Here is a 19,036-nt window from a genome sequence, read left to right as displayed (position 1 = left end):
TGGGTCAGGGAAAAGGCACAGATTACATTCATTAATGTTTTGCAAACCCACCCAGTCCCCACCACCCCCACCACCCCCCTTGCCTCTCTCTACCCCACCCTGCAATGGAAGAGCCTAAAGTTGCTAAAAACGGCTGAGACAGAATTTGAGGCTGCCCAGGTCATATGTGCAGGGAGGACTTTGCATGCAGGCACCCGCACCAGCCTGGTGCCGTGTTTCTGGAAAGGGCGCATTGCCACCAGGCCGTGTGCTATGGAGCCAGGATCCCTGTCCTCGGAGTCACAGGCTCGCTTGCTGGCAATTCCCAGGACTGGGGTATGGTGAGGGACAGGTGCCGGTGGCAGGCATGGGGGGAAGAGCATTGGATTTATGATCCTCAGCGGGTTCAACTTCTGACTCTGGCAAACCAAGAGACCAGCCAATTCAACTCAGTCAACTTCAATTCAGTCAATTCAACTCCCTGCCTTCCCATCTCATCAACTGAAATTGGGCCAAATAATCATCCGTGTCCCTCTGATTCACTAGGCTGCTATGAATAGCAAATATGATTGGTTGAGAATATCACACATGAGGTCAGGACAAGGCCACCCCTGGCATATATGATGTTTTCATGTAAATTAGAAAAAGGCACCACTTCCCCTATGCCAGCACATGGGTTAGCAAGCTGAGCATGGGCTGCATTTCTTCCCCTCAGCCAGGCACCCTGGTACGGGAATACCTCTACTACCTTCACAGCAGCCCTTGGGTCTCAGGGGCCCTTTTCAGAGGGCTGCAGAGTAGTCTCAATCAGCTTAGGTGACAGCAAGAGGCAAGCAGAGCATTCAAGGCACTATCCTCCCAATCCAAGTTAAAAACAGCCAGAATGAGCAATCCCCATCTAGAAACCCACCCTCACACCCATGGAGAAAGGCAGAGGAGAGAGTCATAAATATGCTTTCACTGACATACTTAAGTGGAAACGTCTACACCATCAAGAAAAACCAAAGTTTTTTTAGAAGCTTCAAACTGGCTGGTGTGAATTTACATATTTTCACAAAACTCCCTCCAGCATCCTCTTTCCTAGGCCATACTATATTAGGCCTGGACTTACAGGTCCTTCCATTACATGTCTATATAATATGAGGAGAGGTTTGGTGTTTAAAATCATGTACAAGCCACATATTCTTAGCCACTAGGAGTCATAAACACAAGTGGGTATTAACTCTACTTGTCCCTTTCTTTCTGCTTTTTACTAGAATCTGTTTTTCTTTGATTAAACTTTTGCTTCTGTCCTTATCTAAAACACTATTAGACTACATTCCTATTTGTTTATATTTTTCCTCTGTGTTCTGCATGCTTCTGCTGAGCCACAGTGCCTGAACCTCTATCTAGTACATGGAACCACAAAAAAAGGGAGCACGCAAAACACAATCTTGGTTTTGGCATACCTAGTCCTGAACTATTTGTCCTTGTCTCTTCCTCCAACCGCACTCCACCCTGCACTTGAAGCTCCTAGATCTGACTTCATTGGACATTTTCCATGTACATCTTCACCTTGCCTAATGAACTTGACTCTCCACCTGCTCCCGCCAGCTAGGATACTGAGATCACCTCCCAGCTAACAATATTGTGGTTCCCTCCTCCAAGCATAAACTGTTGGGGTAAATACTTCTACTGGTTTGGCTGTTCACTGGGGCCTCACACATTCATCAACCCCACCCCTCATGAGTTATACACCCAAGAGGCCACCCAACCTCAGGAACCAGAAAAGAGTAAGGGGAACTAAGGGGAAACACAGTGAAATTTGGAAGGAACAGAAAGGTGCCCTTCCTTCACGAGGGGAAAACCCTCATGAAGGAAGAATAGAGTCTGAGCCCCATACTAATAGACTACTGGGAAAACCTCAGTGATGCCCAAGGGGAGCTTTAGGAGGCTCAAAAGAGCTGTAAATACATTTCATAAAATGTCAAGTGAAAAATCACTATAGGTTCTTAAAGTTGATCGTCCCATTAATACTTCTGAGATTAGGTTGCCTGTATCTGCATACCTTTCTTAAATTCCTGAATGTTTATGAAATCTGGGGGATCTACCGGATTCCAAGCTTGTTTAACTCAAATTCACCCTCCAGCAGCCAGAGATCTGGCCACTTGTCGGCTAAGAACTCAGCGGGTGTTCCACCACTATTGAAGCTCAATGCATCCTTGGTCTGGACACAAGGCCCTGCAGGACCAGGGCTGGCCCACTCACCTGTCTAGATTCCTGTCCCCATCACAAGACTCTTTTTAAGGCAGGGCCCATATCTTCTACATTTTTGTGTCCCTATCACCCAGAGTTACACGGACACACAGTGACTATATCGATTAACTAAATCATATCACAGACAAAGTGCTCCTGATTGGGACCTAATCTTATTTCATTTCTCATCTTTCTATAAAGGAAAAAACTAAGTGACATCACTGTGTTTTCAGACACCGAACCGCAGTGGCCCTGGACCACACAAAAGCAGTCCATGCATCTGCGGGATTACGTGGCTGAGCTAGGACTCCCTCCACAGTGTCAGGGTCTGCAAGGCTGAGTCCTGGAGCACTCAAGCCAGCCCTGGTTGGAGAAGTGGAAAATAGCTGGTAGCCACTGGGAGCTTGCAGCCAAGGAGATGTTTTTCTAGTCGGAACTCACACACCCAGACAGTCCCGAGAGATCCTGAGGGCAACTGAACATCCGCTTACACAGGAACTCCACTCCCCACAGAGGCCACCCCAACACCAAGCTCACCCCTGTCTTACTCCCCAGCACCCGGCGGTCTGACACCCACTTCCTCCACCACGTTCCACAACAATGAGGTCTCCTGGCGCCCAGTCTAGCTTCTGTTCTCCCTTGCCTTCATTTCAGAATGCCTCATGGAAAGGTTCTATGTCTAAGTTTTCTCCCAAGAATGAGGGATCCTTTTGCTGTTCAGCGAAGCCAGCATCCTTAAGGGCACTGGGCAGGCTTCAATTCAAGGGTTCTCTCCATGACTCTTGGCAGCATGAAGCAGCCGTACTAGCTGTCTTCCCACCACAGACCCTCTTTACATCCCCAAGGCCCAAAATAGCCCAGAATAGAGGCATGAAGCAAAGGTCAGAAGTACCCCAAGGACAAACAGGCACTTGTCTTGTCGACCCGATGACATTTCTGCTAACTTGGGACCCTTGGTGAAAGGAAAGTTCTCTAGCAGGCAACTGAACTGAGGGCACTGGGGAGAGGCAGTATGTATAGTAGAAAAAGCACGGGCTATGAACCCAAAAGGTCCAGGTTTGGGTCCTCACATCCAGCTGTGGGATCTCTGACAAGCCACTGAAGCTTTTGGAGCCCCCTTTCCCAAGCAAGGATCTTTGAGGTCAGATAAAATCGCTTCTCAGCCTTTTGGCTAAGATCAAGTGTAATATCTGTTCTTATCAGTTTAATATGAGGTTAGATAGATATACTATGCCACATACATAGCCAAGGAGAGAACCAGAGAAGTTGTACCTTCACTGAGCGCCAGTCTTCATCTATAAAATCCAGAACCGTTATCTGCATACCTTTCAGCAACTTTCTGAAGCTCAGAGAAGTTAAAGAGCTTTCCAAGGTCACACAGCGAATGTTCCGGAACCTGGATGGAGCTCAGTTCTGTCTAATTTCCAAATCATATTTCCCAAGGCTCATCCTTCCAAAGTAAACATAGTCTCTGCATAGTCTCTGCTTTGAGCAAACTCAAGTCTTTGAGAGAAGTTATGTTTACATCTAAAAATATGTGTCTTGTGCCCATATATATTCAGTAGAGACTTCTTAGGCCAGGTAAGACATATGGGCTGGGCTTTGAAGAATGCTTTGATATGCCCCTTTTTTCCTTGAGTGCCAGTGAACCTGATCCAGGTTAATGGCCCCCCAGCAGCAAGCAGAAAGGACCTGTGAACGCCTATGCTGTCTGCACTTACCTCACCTGCCCACAGCATCCCACTTCTTTCCCACCTTTCCCTTCACTGTGCTACCCTTTGAAGTGTACTTTATCTTGCAGTTTTGAGTGTATCTGTATAAGTAAGCCACCTTCCTATATTTTGCAACAAGGTTGAGGATGAGGCAGTTCTCTACTCTAACCCTACTTAAGTGTAGACAGGCCAAGTTTAGACACTGCTCGGCCAGTGACTGGTTTCAATCCTCACTTTTTGTGAGGCCCCCTTGAAAGCCCTCTCATTCCTGTACTCGCCCTCTCTAGCTCTGCCTCTAGGTTCACTAATTAGGGACATTGGGGAACCCCAATGTGGGCAGTTAGGGCTTGGGGGCACAAGCGGGTCAGCCTGCTGAGCTCACTCAGAGGGTGGTCTGATTTCAGTGAAGGTGCTCATGGTGCTTCTGCGGGCCACTGTCAGAGCCTCAGTCCCCATCTGTCCCTGTGCCTACCCTCAGCTGAGATTTCCCACCCAGTCCCCAAGTTCCTCTGGGATTGGACCTCTGATCTTGTCAGACCCTGTCCTGGAGCCAACCCCAAGGCCTTTAGATGTGAGCACAATGTGGGACCACTTGGAAGTAAAGGCACTAAGACTGCACTCAGATTTGGCCTTTAAAATCAGTGGGTCAGAACAGAAAAATGCTACATCACCTGAAAGCTAGAAGGGCTCCCAGCCAGGAGAGGCTGAAAACCCCGATGACTTCCAAAGGAAGGCAAGTCACACTGCAAGGGAGCTGGCCAACCATTTCAACTGAAAAAGAGAGAAGGTCACACAAGTCAAGCCAAGGGACACTGCCTATGGAGAAGATTCAGCCCCAACCATCTGTAGCACTTACAGCCCCATTGGCGGGACTGCCCCTACTGTGTGGTAAATAATTGACAAGTCTTATAAGGCTGTTACACGTATTTATTTCTCCTTGTTCCTATTTCATGCTCACCACACAGCCTTGCATACAGGGGTTAGTTTTACCGGTAGGCCTGCTTTCAGGGTGAGCATGAGCTTATTATGTCAGTGGGAAATTCCATTCCCGTAACTTTGAATTAGCAAGTTACATGAACAATTTGGCTTCTGAGACCTCCTTCCATCTCCTTAACAGAGTCTACCCCTGAGTCAAAGATACACCGCCAGAGACCTCACAAAGTAGATATCTACATCTGAAAGCCAGCACAGTTGTGGAGAATTCACCAAGGGAGTGGATGACAAACTGTGAGACCCTTTGGTGGCCAAGCCATGGGCGGATCATTGGGTAGGACATGCAGCTGCCAAAAAGAGCACTCTTTCCTACATTTGAAATTCCACTTCTCCCTGATCCTCCCGAAGCTGCCATCCACAAGAGTGCAGGTCTGTATTCCCTACTGTCTGCCCCCTACTGGGATGCCTGTCCACCCTTCTCTCCATAGACCTCACTCATCCTGATGGACATCTTGGCACCTGTTCTGTCTGGACTGCCCACCACAGTCCCTGGGGAGGAGGCACACCTTGCCAGGACTCACCCTTCCCCTGTGTAGTTGGGAAAGACTCTAACCACCAGCCAACACCCTGCTGGTGAGAATAATTACCAATACCCAATCCCTCTTCATCCAACCTGTCCCACTGCCTAACCAAAGTCACTCCCACTTGGCTCCTTGGCCACTGCAACCCCACCCAGCTCATACAGGAAATAGAAAATTGTCTCCTTGGGTAACTAATGTAGTAAAAATTTTCATATCCTAGCATAGAGCATTACTCAAACTGTATCAAGAAACAAGAAAGTGGCATTGGAAGAATACAGATTTACTAAGACATTTTGTGTTTGGTTACCCAACCGGCAGAGATCTTTTGATATCACTTATTGAGGGAGCAGGGAAACAGGATCATTCACCTACTGCTAACAGGAATTAAAATTTTTACAACTTTCCTGGGGGATAACTTGACAATATAGTATATTGAAATGTCTTTAAAACCCAAATTTACTTTAAATCATCAATTGCATTTTTAGGATTTTATCCTAAGGAAGTAAAGAAACACACAAAGATTAAACTTCAAAGACGTTTATTGCAGTATTTTTTAATACTAATGACAAACCAGATGCCAACTAAATTATTTAACAACAGAGGATTGGTTAAATAAATGGCACATTCATATAATGAACTACTATGCAGCCCTTTTAAATCACATAGAAACATGTTTATAGATGCAGAAAGATGTTTACAATAGATACCGTTAAACAGAAAAGCAGGTTACAAATACATACATGGGAAAAACATCGGAGAAGACATACCAATGTGACAATAATTCTTATTTTTGAATGGTAGAATTAGTGGGTAATTTTTATTTTTCACTTGTTTCAGAATTGTGGCATTTTTAGACAGTGAATATGCATTACTCCAGTGGCAAAATAAATAAATAAACAAACAAGCAAATAAATAAAATTTGCTTTTTTCAACGGTATGGACTTGGGACTCACACAGACTTGGGTTTGAATCCCAGCCAGGTCACTGATGAGCACTATGACCACAGAGACATTATTCACACTCCCTGAGTCTCATTTTTCTCATATCCAAAATGGTAATACTAGCACTTTCCTCATGAGGCATTTGTGAGGATTACATGAGGAAACATAAATAAAGCACCTGGCACCAAGTAGACATTGATGACATTTTTCCTTTCCTTCCTGGATGTCCAAAAATACCTCAGAATAACAATTCACAAAGACAAGATGGTCAAACATGCACCTAAGGATGTATAATGTAGTTTGAAAACTTAGGAAAGACTCGTAATTAATGCTCCAGGCTTAACTCTTTCAGGCCTGATCTCCCCAAGCCCACGCGGTGGCACATACACAGAGACCCCTAGGTTGGCAAGTCTGTCTTGCCATGCAGGTGGCATCAGGCAGACTGTGTTACCCAGCCCCATCAGCAGGTGGGGCCGGTCTCCATCCTCATCCCATGTCTACAGACAGCTTGCTATGCCCACTGGCCAGCACTGGACACGGCTCATGGAAGGCCATCCCACCAGACTTACTGCAAAAATTGGGACCCTCCTCTCTCACCCCTACTGCTCCCACATTGATCCAGGTCCTGTTCATGTCCCATTCTTACCACTTTGGACTTGAGCCTACTGGCTCATGAATTTGCCTATCCATCAAGAAATCCAGCTAGGATCTGCCATGTCTTCTTCCAGCTTCTCGTTCATTCGCTCTCCAAACTTGATGCCTACCCAATGGATACTCAGCTCTGTGCTAGGATACAGAGATGAGTCAGAGACAGGCCCTGCTCTGGGGGCCCACAGTCTGGGGAGAACACTGGCAGGGACATTATAATGCTGTGGGATAGTGACTATTAATATAATACTTACAGTACTTGTTCTATGCTTTTAAGAACATTTATTAATTTATTTTAAAAAAACAATACATTTTAAATGAAAAAAATCTACATAAAATTAGCAAGAAGAATGGCATTGTTTCACAGGTTTGCAAATCTCTTTAATGTCTGACTTCTTAGCATACAGGTGGATTTCTGTATCCTCTTTGGCATTCACTCTATGGTGATACGGTATTTGGCTGTGTTAAAAGATAAGCTGAGGCATGGTAGAAATGTGAAGAGTTTATCTGAGCAACAACCAATCTGAGTCAGGCAGCACCAAACAGGAGTCATTAGGAGTGCTCCCCTGGCAGGAGCTAGGGGCAAGGCTCATGGAGAAGACAAGGACAAAGGGAATTACTGCATTGGCTGGAGCTTAAGCAGTGGTCGCCTTATTTGGGAAAGCCTATTTGGCTATTTGATTGGTTGTCCTTAGGTTTTGATTTCTTAAACTTGAGGCATTTACAGGCTTAAATTCTGGTTCACTTGCCCAGGCTACTAAGGCATTAGAACTATCGTAGCCTCCTTGTTTAATTAGCTTAACAGTTGAACTAGATGCAGAAACAGGGCCTCACACAGATGTGGAGTTGGCAAAGGGAGGACCAGTTTAATAGCCTACTCAGGTAACTGTGGATATTCTTCTTTGATACTCTACCAACACTGGATGAGAGGTGGTTTCTTAAAGGGCAGCTGCAGTGTGCAATCTGACAGCTCAGGGTGGGAACACAAGTCTTCCAAAATTCTCAGTTTTTATTTGAACTTTCACATTTGATCACTGGCAGCAAACACGGTCCCTTGTTTTCTTTTTTTTTTTTTTTTTTTTTAAGATTTTATTTATTTGACTGAGAGAGCACAAGTAGGCAGAGTGGCAGGCAGAGGGAGAGGGAGAAGCAGACTCCCCGCTGAGCAGGGAGCCCGATGTGGGACTCGATCCCAGGACCCTGGGATCATGACCTGAGCCGAAGGCAGACGCTTAATGACTGAGCCACCCAGGCGCCCCGGTCCCTTGTTTTCTGTGAAGTGACAGCCCCCCAAATCTGCCAACTACCCAAGTCTGATAACCACGGTGCGTGTCAGTCATTCTTTCAAGGGAAAATGGTGTTCTGAGAAAAAAGTGGCTAGCTCAGTTCCCAACTCAAACAACCATGCCAGCACACTTCCTCGAGACCACCAGTGCACCCTGGCAGGCAGCAGAAATACTTTATGCATACTTCCCATTTCATCACACAAACATTAAAAAGATAAGTACTCGAGGGTTGAAATTTAATAAATTTGGTCACTTTTCCTGCTTCACCAAGCACACCCTGAAGTGAAACTGGCTTTTTTTCCCCTTTTTTTACTGTGCACGTGTGGTGATGAGTCACATGATGATTACTACTGTAGTTTGGTACCACCGCCTTGATGTGTACTAAGACACCAGCAGTTTTACCCACTGTTGCTTTTGCACCAGCAGTTCAAACACCAACTCAATGAAAAGAGAAAATAAAATCTTAGTAGTAGGATGAAGATAACTCTGATCTCATGGACCCCTGAGAATGTGTCAGGTTCCTCCAGGGATCTCAGACTATGCTCTGAGAACCACTGCTTTATACGCTACAACCAGGGATAAACGTGGGGCTCCAGGAGCTTCCTCCAAGATCGAAGTTTGGATTAAAGCCCTGCCCTGACTGCATGACCTGCCTGGTCATGACTATAACAACCTATGTGGCCTTGGCTGGCCCCTTTCCTGCACCTCTAAGAGTCAGACCCAGTCCCCTGACCTCCGGGATCTGACTTAGATGGACCACTAACTACCACCTGTTGTCAACCAGACCAATCCAGCCTGGACCGCACTTCAGCTCCCCTCACTCCTACAGAAGCCGAGGGGAACTCACCTGTCCCAAGCCCCAACTGCGTGCCAGGCAGGCCATTATCTAATTTCATTGTCACAGCACTCCTGCGAGGTAGATGTTATCATCCCCATTTTGCCAGTGGAGAAACTGAGGCTCGGGGAAGCAGGATTCCCACACAGATCTGTCTGACATGATAGTGAAGGGCCTTGCGCTGCCTTCTGGTCAGTTCTCACAGCCCCATTCCCACCCCCGGTCTGGACTTCCTGCCCTTCGGGTCTGCCTGCTGGTGAGGTTCCAGCATGCCTCACAACCAAAATTTCCTGAAATGAGAAAATTCCCAGCACTGGCAGTTTTAATCATCCAGTGTCTGAATTCCTAATGTTCACAAATCACTCAGATGCTGGAAACCATGAGACACATCAGCCTCCGGAATAGCTCATCGATAAAGTCTGAGCTGAGTTCGCCTCTGCCTGTGTCTGTGGTGGGTGAGCCCCGGGGACGAGGCCCTTCCTCCGGGGAGCATTTCCACCCAAGCTGCTGCTTTGTCATCTCTGTCTTTGGACTGCACGTGGGAGTTGACATCCTCTGGCCTCTTCCTCGGTGCCAGGGGTTCCCTGGAAAAGCCAGAGCCCATTCAAACGAGTCACAAAACAACTCCCCAGGATGTGACCAGGATAAGAATCACATCCTAAGACTCAGCTTCAGGAAAGTTCATCTCAAAATAAACCCAAAGCTGAAGTAAATAAAGCATTAGGATTATTTTGGGAGAGCAATTTCACAGAACTAGAGAGAGGAAAAAAAAATACTATTGTCCACAGCCTTTGTTCAGACATTCTGTATTTCTGGTATGTCTTGTTAAGTGGTGGTTTCATATCTGACATGGATGCAAGGGGGGAATGACCCATGTTTATGAAAATTATACCATTTCTTCTGAGGGTAAGAGTGTCCTTTAAGCACTGGTTTGAGATAGGGCAGAGAGTCTGATGAGGATTCAAGGTTGTGATGATTAAAGCCAGGCTGGAAGAAACATGTAATTTGTACAAAAGAACCAAGAGAACAACAGCTAAGGAGAAGTGCAGGGAGCATGTACCAAAGGGACACGGCAGTCTTGGCTCCTAGGGGGGAACCGGGCCACAAACAGAAAGCATGATTTCACAGGACAAGAGAAGGAAAAGGCGTCGGCATAAAGAAGGGCAAAGCAGCTGCCTTCACTTACACGTTCTACCGTAACAAACAGGTTGTACTCTCATGGTGTGACCATGATCTTCCTGCAATCACTCAATCATCCAATATTTAATGAGTCTACTCTCCTTGGCGAGGCACTGGGAATATCTCACTGACGACAACACTGTCTGTGCCCTCGAGGAGCTTCCAGGCCAGTGGGCAAAACAGATGTGTGAACAGGCAAGGATAGGAAGGTAACAGTGCTATTAATGCTGATGGGGAAGGAGGTCCACCCAGGATGCTTCCTCGGGAAGATGGCAGTTGACCTGGTTAAACGCCCAGCGAGGGCAGCAGTGGGGCTGGGGAGGGGGTGACAGATGGAGGCGGATGTGGATGGCCAGCATGATACTCCCAAAGATACCAGTCCTCAACTTTCTTCGGTCTGTGTTCTATCACTCCACTTCAACCCTTCAGAACTGGTATAACGTCTATGGTCCTTAATTTAAACACAACAAGCAATAAATGGTCATATTTGACTTAGGGAAGTCACATAATCTAATGGTGAAAAACGAGGCATTTGAGGGCAGACAGACCTGGGTTTGAATTCTGTGTCTGTACTAACTAGGTGTGGACAAGTTGCTTAACCTCCTGGAGCCATATCTACCTCACAGGGACGTTCTAAGAAATAGAATGAAGCACTTTGAGTGTCTGGCACATTCTTTCTCTGAGATCAAGTAACCACTTCCCAAATATCCCTCAGCTGCATGTATTACTGTCTCTCTCCAATGCCACTACCCAATCCAGCTGCCCTCCTCTCTCCCCTGGACCCTGGGACAGCCTTGGCACTGCTGTCCCCGCTTCCGGTCTTGTTCCCCTCCCGCCCCTTCTTCACTCAGCCACTCAAAATGCTTTCAGGTGCCTATGTGCCTCTTCCTTTCCCCTGCTTCAACCCCTCAAGAGCTCCCCTTGTCCTCAGAGTTGAAACAGCAGTGGCTCTCGGGGCTTTCATCATCTGGCCCTGCTGACCTCCCAGGCCTGATCTGCTCCCCACTGGCCCATCACACTCCAACTCACTTTTGCCTCCAGAACTTTGCATGTACTTCCTTCCACCAGGAACACAGACCCTGCTACCCTGCCCTCTCCTTCTCCAGGCTAATGCTCTCCTTCCCAATCTCTACACTTCTCTGCTTCTTTCAGGAAGCTCTTTATGACTCTTCCCTCACAGCGAGACTGGAGCTGGTGCCCCCTCTCTGTGCTCCCACTACCCCACTCCCATACTCTACTGTAATCGACTTCTCTGTATCCATTGTTAGATAGTCCTTTCTTAGGAGCAGGTTTTGTACTTTCTCTTCCCACTATCTGGCCTGTTTTAAACAAATGAACAGTCTCACAGCTAATGAATGGCAGAAATGAGATTAAAACCCAGGTCAGTCTAACTCCTAAACTCATGGGCTCCACCCCCCATCCCCACTAAAACCCAACTACAGACAGGTAGTGCCACACCCTCTGCCCCAGTGATCTTCTCCCACCAGCCCCTCCGCACCCTCCCTGCCACAAAGGCATTCTACAGCCTCTCTACTAGGTGTGCACTCACTTCCTGCCAGAAACTCATGTCCCTCTTGCAGACGAAGGCTCTGTTTGTATTGTGCAAAATTATTATTCTCTAGGACAACACTCAACCCACTGATTTTGGTGAAAGCATTTTGGAGCGACAGTGATAACAGGGGGCTTTCCTGGGCTTAGGACATTGGTTTTGGGGAGTGGCAACAACCACAATGCAACTCAGTTCAGGAGAAAATTCCTGGAAATTTGAGCAAGCTGGTTTGTTTCTTACTCATTAAAGTGCATTGAGCCAACTCTCATTTCTTTTGTCAATATTTACAGACTGAAACATGACAAACTGCTCTCTGTGCTGGTCAAGATGTGGACACTGATTGATAGGACTGGGGACAAAAATCCCCTGGGAACAAAAAAGAAGTTTCATGACTGGCTACAGAATAACTTTTTCCCATTTGGGGAGGTTCCACCACAAAATGGGAAGAGCATGTGTACAGGCTAAACATGGGAGACTCTCCCCTTCACTCTCCCACCCAGAGTTATTTGAGTCCAGAACATGAAGGGACTTGTATGTCATGTAAGGAGTCTGGATATTGATAGTAATAATGCCACTTACTGAAGACCTTCATCGTGGTAGATACATTTAACGTATCTCTATAATCCTGAAAGTTATGAATTTATACAACCATAATATGAATTTGGAAAATGATATGGGGAAGTTAAGACCCATGTCATTGCCACTCAACTGCTAAGTGACACAGACAGTATTCACATCTGTCCTTTTGCTCTGTCTTCCCTGCCATCCCTCTCCTGGGGCTCCAGCCACCATCATCTCTCTTTGGAAGAGCTCCAAATGGTTCTCCCTGCTTTCTCTTCTTCCCTCCTCCAATGCACAGCGTTCTTTAAAAATGCAAATCAGTTATATTGACCTTCTTGAAATCTGCTTGAAATCTTTCCATGGTAACAGGAATTGTTGCTACCTCCCAGCATCCACCCTGCCCTTAATGCCATGGTTTGGTGAGCCTAGTTAGCTAATCTGGGGAGTCCCATTAGCGCTGCTGCAGGAATTGGTAATCCGGGTATTGCATTCTCTTGGCTACAGAGATTGAGCAAGGTGTAAGGAGAAGCCATCAGTCAGAAGCTCAGAAGTGATATTTTGTTCTCATTCTGGGGCAGGTTCTCTGTCCCTGTGTCTGTCTCTATCACTGTCTCTCTCTCCAGAACATGAATGGAAGAGCACAGCCTCTGTGCCTGCTGGAAGCTACCTTGGGAGGGAGGCACTGGCCTACATGGGAGGAGAATGGAGCTAAGGGAATCCCAGAGACAGAGCTGGAGCCCTGATTGTGCCACATCTGAGGACTCTCTACTTTTCAACCTTTCAGTTATGGTGTACCAATAAACCTTCTTTATTATCCAAGCCAGCGTGGGTTAGGTTCCCTATAACCTGCCACAGAAAGTCTCCTGAGTGGTTCAAATGCCTCCCAGTGCACTTTGAATTGCATCCAGATGCCCTACCTTGGTATTAAAGGCCCACTAACCTCCAAGATCAATGAGTGGTGAGGGCAAGAGCTAGACTTTCACTTACCCTGGTATTGCCAGCCCCTCACATCAGTCTAGCACATAGCAGGCACTCTATTAAAAAAAAAAAAAAAAAAAGTTTTTTTGAGCCCATGAACCCAGGTCTCTAGTATATTACCTGCTTCTCAAGGGTAGGGAGTCTGGCTGGGGTCCCGCTGCATCATATGCTGGACCCACCTCTCTGCAAGTCAACTGCATTTTGCTAGACATCAGTTTTATTAGACATTCAGCTCCCCCATCAGTATCCTTGGGAAGACCACCATCAGGGAGGGCGTGGCCATTCTGCATGTGAGGATGTCAAGAAGTGCCTCTGATTGCCAGACACTCCAGTAGGGGGCAGCGTCCCAGCAATGCCTAAGCTGCAGACTGCGTGAGTGCACCTTCCTCCCACCCACTCCAAACCCCCTTGCCCAAGGAAAACCTCTGGAACAGGCTGGAATTCCCACAAGTAAATGGGGAAGAGACTCAGAGCCATTATGAACTGGGTAGCAATGAATGTAGCCAGTGGGGCATAGGGAACGTCCAGGCGTGGGTCAGAAGAACATTTTATGCCTTTGTTTATCTAACCAGCAGGCCCTTCCTGCCTTAGGCCCTCTGCTCTGCTGCTTCCTCTGCCTGATCACCCAGTTACTCTACATTCTGACCAACCCTTGTCTTAATTCTCTACAGAATGTTTATCAGTAACTGAATTTTATTTACCTGTGTGTTTATTTTTCTCTGTCCCTTCTTCCCAAATATAAACTCCATGAAAGCAGAGACCTTGACTGTCTGCCTCACCACCACATCTCTGGTATTAAGAATCCCCCAATAAATACACATTATCAATGAACAGGTGGCCTGCCCCCTCCCAGGAACCCACCTCCTTAAAGGGCTGGTTTTGTCTCATGAGTTAGGCGCCCTTCAAATATGACCTCCTCGGGGAGGCCGCCACCCCCTCATGGAGCCAGAACCACTTTTTGTCAAGACATATGTGTATTTCATATTTCATAGCTCTGATCACACTATAAAATTTTCTCATGTGTATTTACTTGTCTGTTACCTACTTTCTCAAACTCTGTGTCATTCCTTTTGAATCTCTGAAGGCAAGATCACTGCCATTTAGTAGGTGCTCAGTGAACTTTTATGGAAGGAATGATAGAAGGTGGGAGGGAAGGAGGGAGGGAGGGAGGGAGGGAGGGAGGGAGGGAGAGAGTCTCCAAAGCTTCGAAACTGGTGGACATGAAGAGATAAAGCAAAGAAGGAAAGCTGATTTTAGAATATCTTTGTGAGGTAAACAGGGCAGGTTTTGCTACATGAAGAAAGCATAGATCAGCCATGTTGTGACTGTCTCAAAATAGCATGTCTGCTGAAGTTCCAATTTGGACCAAATCTCTCTGATCCATTTTCCAGTTCCCCTTCTCCTAAATCATGCAGCTTTCCTGTGGAGAACTTATCTACACACACACGCTTCAAGGAGTAACAATCTCCCTTACCCCCATCGGTACAGATTCTCCTTAGGTGGAGACTAGCTATTTGAGAAACCATAACTGAATCTCTTGGTTTGTTTGTCTTCACAATGCTTCAATTAAACCACTTTAATGAGGCACAAGCAGCCAATACCAGTCTGATATAAAAGTCTTTCCACGCCTTTGTGCTACAGCCAGGTCTCTGGCTTCTCTCTCTCAATTATTACCTTAACCATGCCCTGGAGACCGAAGGAGCCAGTTTATTTTGACTGGGAGATTGTTAAACTGCAGGAGACAAATCTGAGACGCTGCCAGGCTGTGATTTCCATTGCTCCACATGGCCACGGGGTGCTGAGAATAGCCAAGGCCAATTCCTGCTGGAGGAGGAAATGGCAGTTTCCTCAACTCCCGGAAACATTACTTCCTCTCTGGTGCCTAGCTCCGTGTTAACCAATCAGATAGCCTCTTCCCACCCCAAGCCCCCAGAGACCTGGCCCAAGCCTGTAGAAGACATCCTGTTTCCCCTAAGGAAGTAGCCCAACTTGAAGGAGCCTCTAGGGTATTGAGTGAGGGGTGGGGAGGTAATGGGGCAGGAAGACAATGACCAGTAGTAATAATAATAGTGTTACCCAGTGTCAGCTAAGTACTAAGCCCCCGTCCCACCCCCTTGTCCTGACACTCAGATCTAAGTAAACTTGACCTAAACTTTCACTGGCCTTTGATAGTCCAAAGTCATCAAAGATAGAAAATTCAGTCCTTTTCTTGTTTGTACAGAAAATAAGCTCACACCACACATTCCAGGAATTTAGAAACACTGCAGTGGAATTTGAGTGGTCACAGGGCACCGACATATTTCTTGGCAAGTAGACTCATAGAGACGGCTCTGGAGCCAAGCTTCCTGGATTCAAATCCTACCTCATACTCCCTATCCCTTATTAACTGTATGTTATTAGGCAGGTCAAATTCTGTAGGCCTCAGTTTTTTTCTCTTTCCCTCTTTCTAGGGGAACAATGGTACCTACCTCACCAAGATTCAAAGAGATAAAGCACTTAGAACAGATAAAGCGCTTGGCACAGCTCAGCACTCAATAATATTGTTTTATTCTGCTTCCTCCTCCCTTTTAGAAGGGGGAGAAAAAAAACACCTTTTCCTTGTCTCATGAAGAATAATGATACCCCTTCTCTGAAACCTTGGCATCAGCCAGTACCCATGCCCTTGAAATTTCAGGTTCTATGGGAACAGGCCTTGTCAGGGCATTCCTCTGAGTGCTCTTCCTATAGGCCATTTGAGTGAATACAAATTTCTCAATCTCATTATCATTTATTACCATTTAATAGCACCCACTCACCAAATGATGTTTTATGGTATTATTCCATTTCTTTAAAGATTTTATTTATTTGACAGAGAGAGAGAGGCAGGCAGAGGAAGAGGGAGAAGACTCCCCACTGAGCAGAGAGCCCGACTTGGGGCTCAATCCCAGGACCCTGGGATCATGACCTGAGCCGAAGGCAGACGCTTAACCGAATGAACCACCCAGACGCCCCTGGTATTATTCTATTTTTAAAAATAAACTTCATATTTTAGGATAGCTTTAGATTTATCAGAAAATGACAAAGAATAGTCCAGAGTTCCCATATATCTAACACTCAGATCCCCCAATTATTAACATTGTACATGAATGTGGTACATTTGTTATAATTAATGAGCCAAGGACGATATATTGTGATTAACTGATAAATCTGTATTTACTCAGACATTTTTATATTTTACCTAATGTTCTTTTCCAGTTTTAGGTTCCCATCCAGGATAACACATTATATTTAGTTGTCTTGCCTCCGAGGCTCGTCTTGGCTGTGACGGTTTCACAGACTTTCTTTGTTTTTGATGGCCTTCACCATTTTGAGGAGAACTGGTCAGGTATTTTATAGACTGTCCCTCAGTTAACCTTTGTCTGATGTTTTCCTTGTAACTCAGACTGGGGTTTGGGAAGGAAGATTGCAGAGGCAAAGTGCCATTTTGTTCATATCATTTCACCATACACCAATATGACCTCTCATTGTTGACACTGACCTTGAACACCTGGCTGTGGTAGTGTTTGCCAGATTTCTCTACTGTAAAGTTACCCTTTTTTTCTCCCTTTCCATCCCACATTCTTTGGAAGAAAACCATTATTTGCAGTCCACACTGGAGTAGGGAGATGTGCTTCACCTCTTTGATGGCAGAGTATCTATATAAATTATTTTGAGGGACCCCTGGATGGCTCAGTCCATGAAGCGGCTGCCTTTGGCTTGGGTCATTATCCCAGAGTCCTGGGATCAAGTCCTGCATCAGGCTCCCTGCTCAGCAGGGAGCCTGCTTCTCCCTCTGCCTGCTCTGCCTGCCGCTCCCCCTGCTTGTGCTCTCTCTCTCTGACAAATAAAATGTTAAATAAATAAATAAATATTATTTTGAATTCTCCTATATAGGCAATTTGTATATTCTCCTCCATTGATTTATTGAATCATTTGTTTATACCAATATGGGCACCTGAGTATTTGTTTTGTATTTTGTTACAATCAAAATCTTAACTTACTTATTTTGTTGTTCAAATTACTCCAGCTTTGATCATTGTGAGCTCTTTCACTTGGTTCCTGCATCCCTTTGACATAACCCATCACGGTTTTGCTTTGTTTTGTCTTACTTTTGGAACTTACTCTCTGGTACGATGAGATGCCCTAAGCTCATCTTATAAATTTCCTGCCCTAGTCTTAGATTCAGCCATGTCTCTAAAGAGAACTGATTCCTTTTATTGTACAATGGTTTTAGCAACCAAGATCTGGGCACTAGGTGTGCAAACTGTGATTGGAGGGTCCTTGCTTCTAGGCTCTCTCAGCTGACAGAGCTAGGAAATATATGTGTGTATGAAAACCAGTAACCCATGTACTTATACATACCTATACATATTTCTATATGTAGCCATCTGTATCTATATTAATAGATAATATTATTGTTGCTGGAGCACGCACACACACCCACACCACCACCACCACCACCACCACCACGACCATTGTGATAAAACCTGTGCTTCATTAGGAAATTTCGTGTTTACTGAGTGGGTGACTTGGCATCCCCCAGCACAGTGACATGCTCTTTCCAAGAACATTTGTACCTCAGTTTGGAAAGCAAACTGGACTGAAGGAAGGGGTGACATTAAGTAACTTGCCCAGTGTCATGCAGCTAGCAAGTGACAGAGCCAGGATTCGATTCCTCAATGAGCAGACTCCCAAAGCAGTGCTCCTGGGGCCTGGGGGCTACAGGGTCCTTGGCCAGAGACAGCCTGGCTCAGGGAGGCTGATGTCACACCATCTCCAGGAGGCACCCCTCCCCCACTTTCTGCTGACCTGGCCTTCGCAGCCTCTAGAATCCTACCATGTAATTTAGGCTTCCCTCCCCCTTTAAAGCATAAACTAGAGAAAGGGAAAGAGCAAGCCCAGGATGTGCCTATCACTGAAGTGTGTACATGTGGGTAGAGAACCAGCCTTAGGGGATGATAAAGAACCTGAAAAAAATCACCAATAATAAAAAACTTTCTATGTCAAAACAATTTTTGCTGAAACAACAATGCACATAGAACGTATTGAGGAAACTTATAATTATGCCAAATGAAGCTGTGTGGAAGCGTCTGTCCGGCCATGACAACCACTGATTTCTTGGTGTACTTACACTCAGTAGCTGGGGCTGGGGTAGCCTCAGTTCTGCAAGCAGCGGCTTCGGGAGAGAAAGACGTCATTCTCTCAGAGGAACGGCCTTTGCCCTCCGGAGCTAGGATGTGACTGGCTCCTCGGGAAGGAGAGGGGGCCACAGGCATCTCTGCGTGACAGCCGCTTTCAGAGCCCAGTGCCAGGCAGAGGAGCCTCCTTGCTCCCCACCCACCTCATCTGGATTTCATGCATTCAGCACACATTCCTGGGTGTAGGCATGGACCCCCAACTCCACCCTCCTCCTCAGGGCTCGTGGCCCCAGCACGTCCCTGGAAGTGTCCCACGCGCTGGCCTGGAGTCCAAGGCCTACATTCACGTCCCCGCAGCACCAATGGCTAACTCCGTCCTCCCACCTGACCTCTCTGGGCCACATTCCTCTCCTCTGCAAAACAGGAGTCACAGGACTCTGGGTGGGGTTGGGTGGGATGCTTC

The 19,036-nt window shown here is 46.3% G+C and overlaps 1 pseudogene; it reads left to right on the top strand.

Annotated features, from left to right (window-relative positions):
• Positions 1 to 3,365: 3,365 nt before the first annotated feature.
• On the top strand, positions 3,366 to 3,491 carry LOC118554983 (U2 spliceosomal RNA; annotated as a pseudogene).
• Positions 3,492 to 19,036: the final 15,545 nt, after the last annotated feature.

This window comes from Halichoerus grypus, chromosome 5 (assembly GCF_964656455.1).
Source record: "Halichoerus grypus chromosome 5, mHalGry1.hap1.1, whole genome shotgun sequence".
NCBI lineage: Eukaryota > Metazoa > Chordata > Mammalia > Carnivora > Phocidae > Halichoerus > Halichoerus grypus.
This window is presented reverse-complemented; position numbering and strand designations above follow the sequence as displayed.